General features: G+C 41.6%; 1 long non-coding RNA gene across 2 annotated transcripts; it reads left to right on the top strand.

The window, feature by feature from the left end:
- Positions 1–203: 203 nt before the first annotated feature.
- Positions 204–5,726, top strand: LOC127920825 (uncharacterized). Of its 2 annotated transcripts, none has more exons than XR_008107609.1 (3): positions 204–284; positions 3,424–3,522; positions 5,620–5,726. It is a non-coding gene; the product is annotated as an uncharacterized LOC127920825 (long non-coding RNA). The 2 variants fall into 2 exon arrangements; XR_008107608.1 differs by having other exon boundaries at positions 221–446.
- Positions 5,727–6,918: the final 1,192 nt, after the last annotated feature.

Here is a 6,918-nt window from a genome sequence, read left to right as displayed (position 1 = left end):
TGGCCTACCTGGTTAAATAAAGGTGTTCTCAACTAGTCTACCTGGTTAAATAAAGGTGTTCTCAACTAGTCTACCTGGTTAAATAAAGGTGTTCTCAACTGGCCTACCTGGTTAAATAAAGGTGTTCTCAACTAGTCTACCTGGTTAAATAATGGTGTTCTCAACTGGCCTACCTGGTTAAATAAAGGTGTCTCAACTGGCCTACCTGGTTAAATAAAGGTGTTCTCAACTGGCCACCTGGTTAAATAAAGGTGTTCTCAACTGGCCTACCTGGTTAAATAAAGGTGTTCTCAACTGGCCACCTGGTTAAATAAAGGTGTTCTCAACTAGTCTACCTGGTTAAATAATGGTGTTCTCAACTGGCCACCTGGTTAAATAAAGGTGTTCTCAACTGGCCACCTGGTTAAATAAAGGTGTTCTCAACTGGCCTACCTGGTTAAATAAAGGTGTTCTCAACTGGCCACCTGGTTAAATAAAGGTGTTCTCAACTAGTCTACCTGGTTAAATAAAGGTGTTCTCAACTGGCCTACCTGGTTAAATAAAGGTGTTCTCAACTAGTCACCTGGTTAAATAAAGGTGTTCTCAACTGGCCACCTGGTTAAATAAAGGTGTTCTCAACTAGTCTACCTGGTTAAATAAAGGTGTTCTCAACTGGCCTACCTGGTTAAATAAAGGTGGTTAAATAAAGGTGTTCTCAACTAGTCACCTGGTTAAATAATGGTGTTCTCAACTGGCCACAAATAAAGGTGTTCCAACTGGCCACCTGGTTAAATAAAGGTGTTCTCAACTAGTCTACCTGGTTAAATAATGGTGTTCTCAACTGGCCTACCTGGTTAAATAAAGGTGTTCTCAACTAGCCTACCTGGTTAAATAAAGGTGTTCTCAACTAGCCTACCTGGTTAAATAAAGGTGTTCTCAACTAGTCTACCTGGTTAAATAAAGGTGTTCTCAACTAGCCTACCTGGTTAAATAAAGGTGTTCTCAACTAGCCTACCTGGTTAAATAAAGGTGTTCTCAACTAGCCACCTCTTAAATAAAGGTGTTCTCAACTAGTCTACCTGGTTAAATAATGGTGTTCTCAACTGGCCTACCTGGTTAAATAAAGGTGTTCTCAACTGGCCACCTGGTTAAATAAAGGTGTTCTCAACTAGTCTACCTGGTTAAATAAAGGTGTTCTCAACTAGTCTACCTGGTTAAATAAAGGTGTTCTCAACTAGTCTACCTGGTTAAATAAAGGTGTTCTCAACTAGCCTACCTGGTTAAATAAAGGTGTTCTCAACTAGCCACCTGGTTAAATAAAGGTGTTCTCAACTAGTCTACCTGGTTAAATAAAGGTGTTCTCAACTAGCCTACCTGGTTAAATAAAGGTGTTCTCAACTAGTCTACCTGGTTAAATAAAGGTGTTCTCAACTAGTCTACCTGGTTAAATAAAGGTGTTCTCAACTGGCCACCTGGTTAAATAAAGGTGTTCTCAACTAGTCTACCTGGTTAAATAATGGTGTTCTCAACTGGCCTACCTGGTTAAATAAAGGTGTTTTCATCTAGTCTACCTGGTTAAATAAAGGTGTTCTCAACTGGCCTACCTGGTTAAATAAAGGTGTTCTCAACTAGTCTACCTGGTTAAATAAAGGTGTTCTCAACTGGCCTCCCTGGTTAAATAAAGGTGTTCTCAACTGGCCTACCTGGTTAAATAAAGGTGTTCTCAACTAGCCTACCTGGTTAAATAAAGGTGTTCTCAACTGGCCTACCTGGTTAAATAAAGGTGTTCTCAACTGGCCTACCTGGTTAAATAAAGGTGTTCTCAACTGGCCTACCTGGTTAAATAAAGGTGTTCTCATCTAGTCTACCTGGTTAAATAAAGGTGTTCTCAACTGGCCTACCTGGTTAAATAAAGGTGTTCTCAACTGGCCTACCTGGTTAAATAAAGGTGTTCTCAACTGGCCACCTGGTTAAATAAAGGTGTTCTCAACTAGCCTACCTGGTTAAATAAAGGTGTTCTCAACTAGCCTACCTGGTTAAATAAAGGTGTTCTCAACTAGCCTACCTGGTTAAATAAAGGTGTTCTCAACTGGCCTACCTGGTTAAATAAAGGTGTTCTCAACTAGCCTACCTGGTTAAATAAAGGTGTTCTCAACTAGTCTACCTGGTTAAATAAAGGTGTTCTCAACTAGTCTACCTGGTTAAATAAAGGTGTTCTCAACTAGCCTACCTGGTTAAATAAAGGTGTTCTCAACTAGTCTACCTGGTTAAATAAAGGTGTTCTCAACTAGCCTACCTGGATAAATAAAGGTGTTCTCAACTAGCCTACCTGGTTAAATAAAGGTGTTCTCAACTGGTCTACCTGGTTAAATAAAGGTGTTCTCAACTGGCCACCTGGTTAAATAAAGGTGTTCTCAACTGGTCTACCTGGTTAAATAAAGGTGTTCTCAACTGGCCTACCTGGTTAAATAAAGGTGTTCTCAACTAGCCTACCTGGTTAAATAAAGGTGTTCTCAACTAGCCTACCTGGTTAAATAAAGGTGTTCTCAACTAGTCTACCTGGTTAAATAAAGGTGTTCTCAACTAGCCTACCTGGTTAAATAAAGGTGTTCTCAACTGGCCACCTGGTTAAATAAAGGTGTTCTCAACTAGTCTACCTGGTTAAATAAAGGTGTTCTCAACTAGCCTACCTGGTTAAATAAAGGTGTTCTCAACTAGTCTACCTGGTTAAATAAAGGTGTTCTCAACTAGCCTACCTGGTTAAATAAAGGTGTTCTCAACTAGGCCACCTGGTTAAATAAAGGTGTTCTCAACTAGCCTACCTGGTTAAATAAAGGTGTTCTCAACTAGTTAAATAAAGGTGTTCCTACCTGGTTAAATAAAGGTGTTCTCAACTAGTCTACCTGGTTAAATAAAGGTGTTCTCAACTAGCCTACCTGGTTAAATAAAGGTGTTCTCAACTAGTCTACCTTGTTAAATAAAGGTGTTCTCAGCTAGTCTACCTGGTTAAATAAAGGTGTTCTCAACTGGCCACCTGGTTAAATAAAGGTGTTCTCAACTAGTCTACCTGGTTAAATAAAGGTGTTCTCAACTAGCCTACCTGGTTAAATAAAGGTGTTTTCATCTAGTCTACCTGGTTAAATAAAGGTGTTCTCAACTGGCCTACCTGGTTAAATAAAGGTGTTCTCATCTAGTCTACCTGGTTAAATAAAGGTGTTCTCAACTGGCCTCCCTGGTTAAATAAATGTGTTCTCAACTGGCCTACCTGGTTAAATAAAGGTGTTCTCAACTAGCCTATCTGGTTAAATATAGGTGTTCTCAACTGGCCTACCTGGGTAAATAAAGGTGTTCTCAACTGGCCTACCTGGTTAAATAAAGGTGTTCTCAACTGGCCTACCTGGTTAAATAAAGGTGTTCTCATCTAGTCTACCTGGTTAAATAAAGGTGTTCTCAACTGGCCTCCCTGGTTAAATAAAGGTGTTCTCAACTGGCCTACCTGGTTAAATAAAGGTGTTCTCAACTGGCCTACCTGGTTAAATAAAGGTGTTCTCATCTAGTCTACCTGGTTAAATAAAGGTGTTCTCAACTGGCCTCCCTGGTTAAATAAAGGTGTTCTCAACTGGCCTACCTGGTTAAATAAAGGTGTTCTCAGCTAGTCTACCTGGTTAAATAAAGGTGTTCTCAACTGGCCACCTGGTTAAATAAAGGTGTTCTCAACTAGTCTACCTGGTTAAATAATGGTGTTCTCAACTGGCCTACCTGGTTAAATAAAGGTGTTCTCAACTGGCCACCTGGTTAAATAAAGGTGTTCTCAACTAGTCTACCTGGTTAAATAATGGTGTTCTCAACTGGCCTACCTGGTTAAATAAAGGTGTTCTCAACTGGCCACCTGGTTAAATAAAGGTGTTCTCAACTGGCCTACCTGGTTAAATAAAGGTGTTCTCAACTGGCCACCTGGTTAAATAAAGGTGTTCTCAACTAGTCTACCTGGTTAAATAATGGTGTTCTCAACTGGCCTACCTGGTTAAATAAAGGTGTTCTCAACTGGCCACCTGGTTAAATAAAGGTGTTCTCAACTGGCCACCTGGTTAAATAAAGGTGTTCTCAACTAGTCTACCTGGTTAAATAATGGTGTTCTCAACTGGCCTACCTGGTTAAATAAAGGTGTTCTCAACTGGCCACCTGGTTAAATAAAGGTGTTCTCAACTAGTCTACCTGGTTAAATAAAGGTGTTCTCAACTAGTCTACCTGGTTAAATAAAGGTGTTCTCAACTAGTCTACCTGGTTAAATAAAGGTGTTCTCAACTAGCCTACCTGGTTAAATAAAGGTGTTCTCAACTAGTCTACCTGGTTAAATAAAGGTGTTCTCAACTAGTCTACCTGGTTAAATAAAGGTGTTCTCAACTGGCCACCTGGTTAAATAAAGGTGTTCTCAACTGGCCACCTGGTTAAATAAAGGTGTTCTCAACTAGTCTACCTGGTTAAATAATGGTGTTCTCAACTGGCCTACCTGGTTAAATAAAGGTGTTCTCAACTGGCCACCTGGTTAAATAAAAGTGTTCTCAACTAGCCTACCTGGTTAAATAAAGGTGTTCTCAACTAGCCTACCTGGTTAAATAAAGGTGTTCTCAACTAGCCTACCTGGTTAAATAAAGGTGTTCTCAACTAGCCTACCTGGTTAAATAATGGTGTTCTCAACTGGCCACCTGGTTAAATAAAGGTGTTCTCAACTAGTCTACCTGGTTAAATAATGGTGTTCTTAACTGGCCTACCTGGTTAAATAAAGGTGTTCTCAACTGGCCACCTGGTTAAATAAAGGTGTTCTCAACTAGTCTACCTGGTTAAATAAAGGTGTTCTCAACTGGCCACCTGGTTAAATAAAGGTGTTCTCAACTAGTCTACCTGGTTAAATAAAGGTGTTCTCAACTAGCCTACCTGGTTAAATAAAGGTGTTCTCAACTAGTCTACCTGGTTAAATAAAGGTGTTCTCAACTAGTCTACCTGGTTAAATAAAGGTGTTCTCAACTAGCCTACCTGGTTAAATAAAGGTGTTCTCAACTAGTCTACCTCGTTAAATAAAGGTGTTCTCAGCTAGTCTACCTGGTTAAATAAAGGTGTTCTCAACTGGCCACCTGGTTAAATAAAGGTGTTCTCAACTAGTCTACCTGGTTAAATAAAGGTGTTCTCAACTAGCCTACCTGGTTAAATAAAGGTGTTTTCATCTAGTCTACCTGGTTAAATAAAGGTGTTCTCAACTGGCCTACCTGGTTAAATAAAGGTGTTCTCAACTAGCCTACCTGGTTAAATAAAGGTGTTCTCATCTAGTCTACCTGGTTAAATAAAGGTGTTCTCAACTGGCCTCCCTGGTTAAATAAATGTGTTCTCAACTGGCCTACCTGGTTAAATAAAGGTGTTCTCAACTAGCCTATCTGGTTAAATAAAGGTGTTCTCAACTGGCCTACCTGGGTAAATAAAGGTGTTCTCAACTGGCCTACCTGGTTAAATAAAGGTGTTCTCAACTGGCCTACCTGGTTAAATAAAGGTGTTCTCATCTAGTCTACCTGGTTAAATAAAGGTGTTCTCAACTGGCCTCCTGGTTAAATAAAGGTGTTCTCAACTGGCCTACCTGGTTAAATAAAGGTGTTCTCAACTGGCCTCCCTGGTTAAATAAAGGTGTTCTCAACTGGCCTCCCTGGTTAAATAAAGGTGTTCTCAACTGGCCTACCTGGTTAAATAAAGGTGTTCTCATCTAGTCTACCTGGTTAAATAAAGGTGTTCTCAACTGGCCTACCTGGTTAAATAAAGGTGTTCTCAACTGGCCTACCTGGTTAAATAAAGGTGTTCTCAACTGGCCTCCCTGGTTAAATAAAGGTGAAATAAATCAAATCAAATCAAAAAGGGAAGTGATTGTCCATGGTTGAGAGGGGTGAAAAGCCTTTCAAAGGTGAAACATGATTTCTCTTTAGAAGAGTGTGTCCCTGCTGTGTCTCCATACTCTGTTCATATGTGGCATCCAGCACAGTACAGCACAGCACAGTACAGCACAGTCCAGCACAGCACAGCACAGCACAGTACAGTACAGCACAACACAGCACAGCACAGCACAACACAGTACAGTACAGCACAGTACAGTACAGACCAGTCCAGTACAGACCAGTCCAGTACAGCACAGCACAGCACACAGTACAGTACAGCACACAGTACAGACCAGTCCAGTACAGCACAGCACAGCACACAGTACAGTACAGCACACAGTACAGCTCAGTACAGCACAGTACAGTACAGCACAGCACACAGTACAGTACAGTACAGCACAGTCCAGTACAGCACAGTACAGCACAGTCCAGTACAGCACAGTCCAGCACAGTACAGCACAGTCCAGTACAGCACAGTCCAGCACAGTACAGCACAGTCCAGCACAGTACAGCACAGTCCAGCACAGTACAGCACAGCACAGCACAGCACAGCACACAGTACAGTACAGTACAGCACAGTCCAGTACAGACCAGTCCAGTACAGCACAGCACAGCACACAGTACAGTACAGCACACAGTACAGCTCAGTACAGCACAGTACAGTACAGCACAGCACACAGTACAGTACAGTACAGCACAGTCCAGTACAGCACAGTACAGCACAGTCCAGTACAGCACAGTCCAGCACAGTACAGCACAGTCCAGTACAGCACAGTCCAGCACAGTACAGCACAGTCCAGCACAGTACAGCACAGTCCAGCACAGTACAGCACAGCACAGCACAGTACAGTACAGCACAGCACAGTACAGCACAGCACAGCACAGTACAGTACAGTACAGCACAGCACAGTACAGTACAGCACAACACAGCACAGCACAGCACAGCACAGCACAGTACAGTACAGCACAGCACAGTACAGTACAGCACAGTACAGCACAGTACAGCACAGCACAGCACAGCACA

Source organism: Oncorhynchus keta, unplaced genomic scaffold (assembly GCF_023373465.1).
Source record: "Oncorhynchus keta strain PuntledgeMale-10-30-2019 unplaced genomic scaffold, Oket_V2 Un_contig_20785_pilon_pilon, whole genome shotgun sequence".
Classification (NCBI taxonomy): Eukaryota; Metazoa; Chordata; class Actinopteri; order Salmoniformes; family Salmonidae; genus Oncorhynchus; species Oncorhynchus keta.
This window is presented reverse-complemented; position numbering and strand designations above follow the sequence as displayed.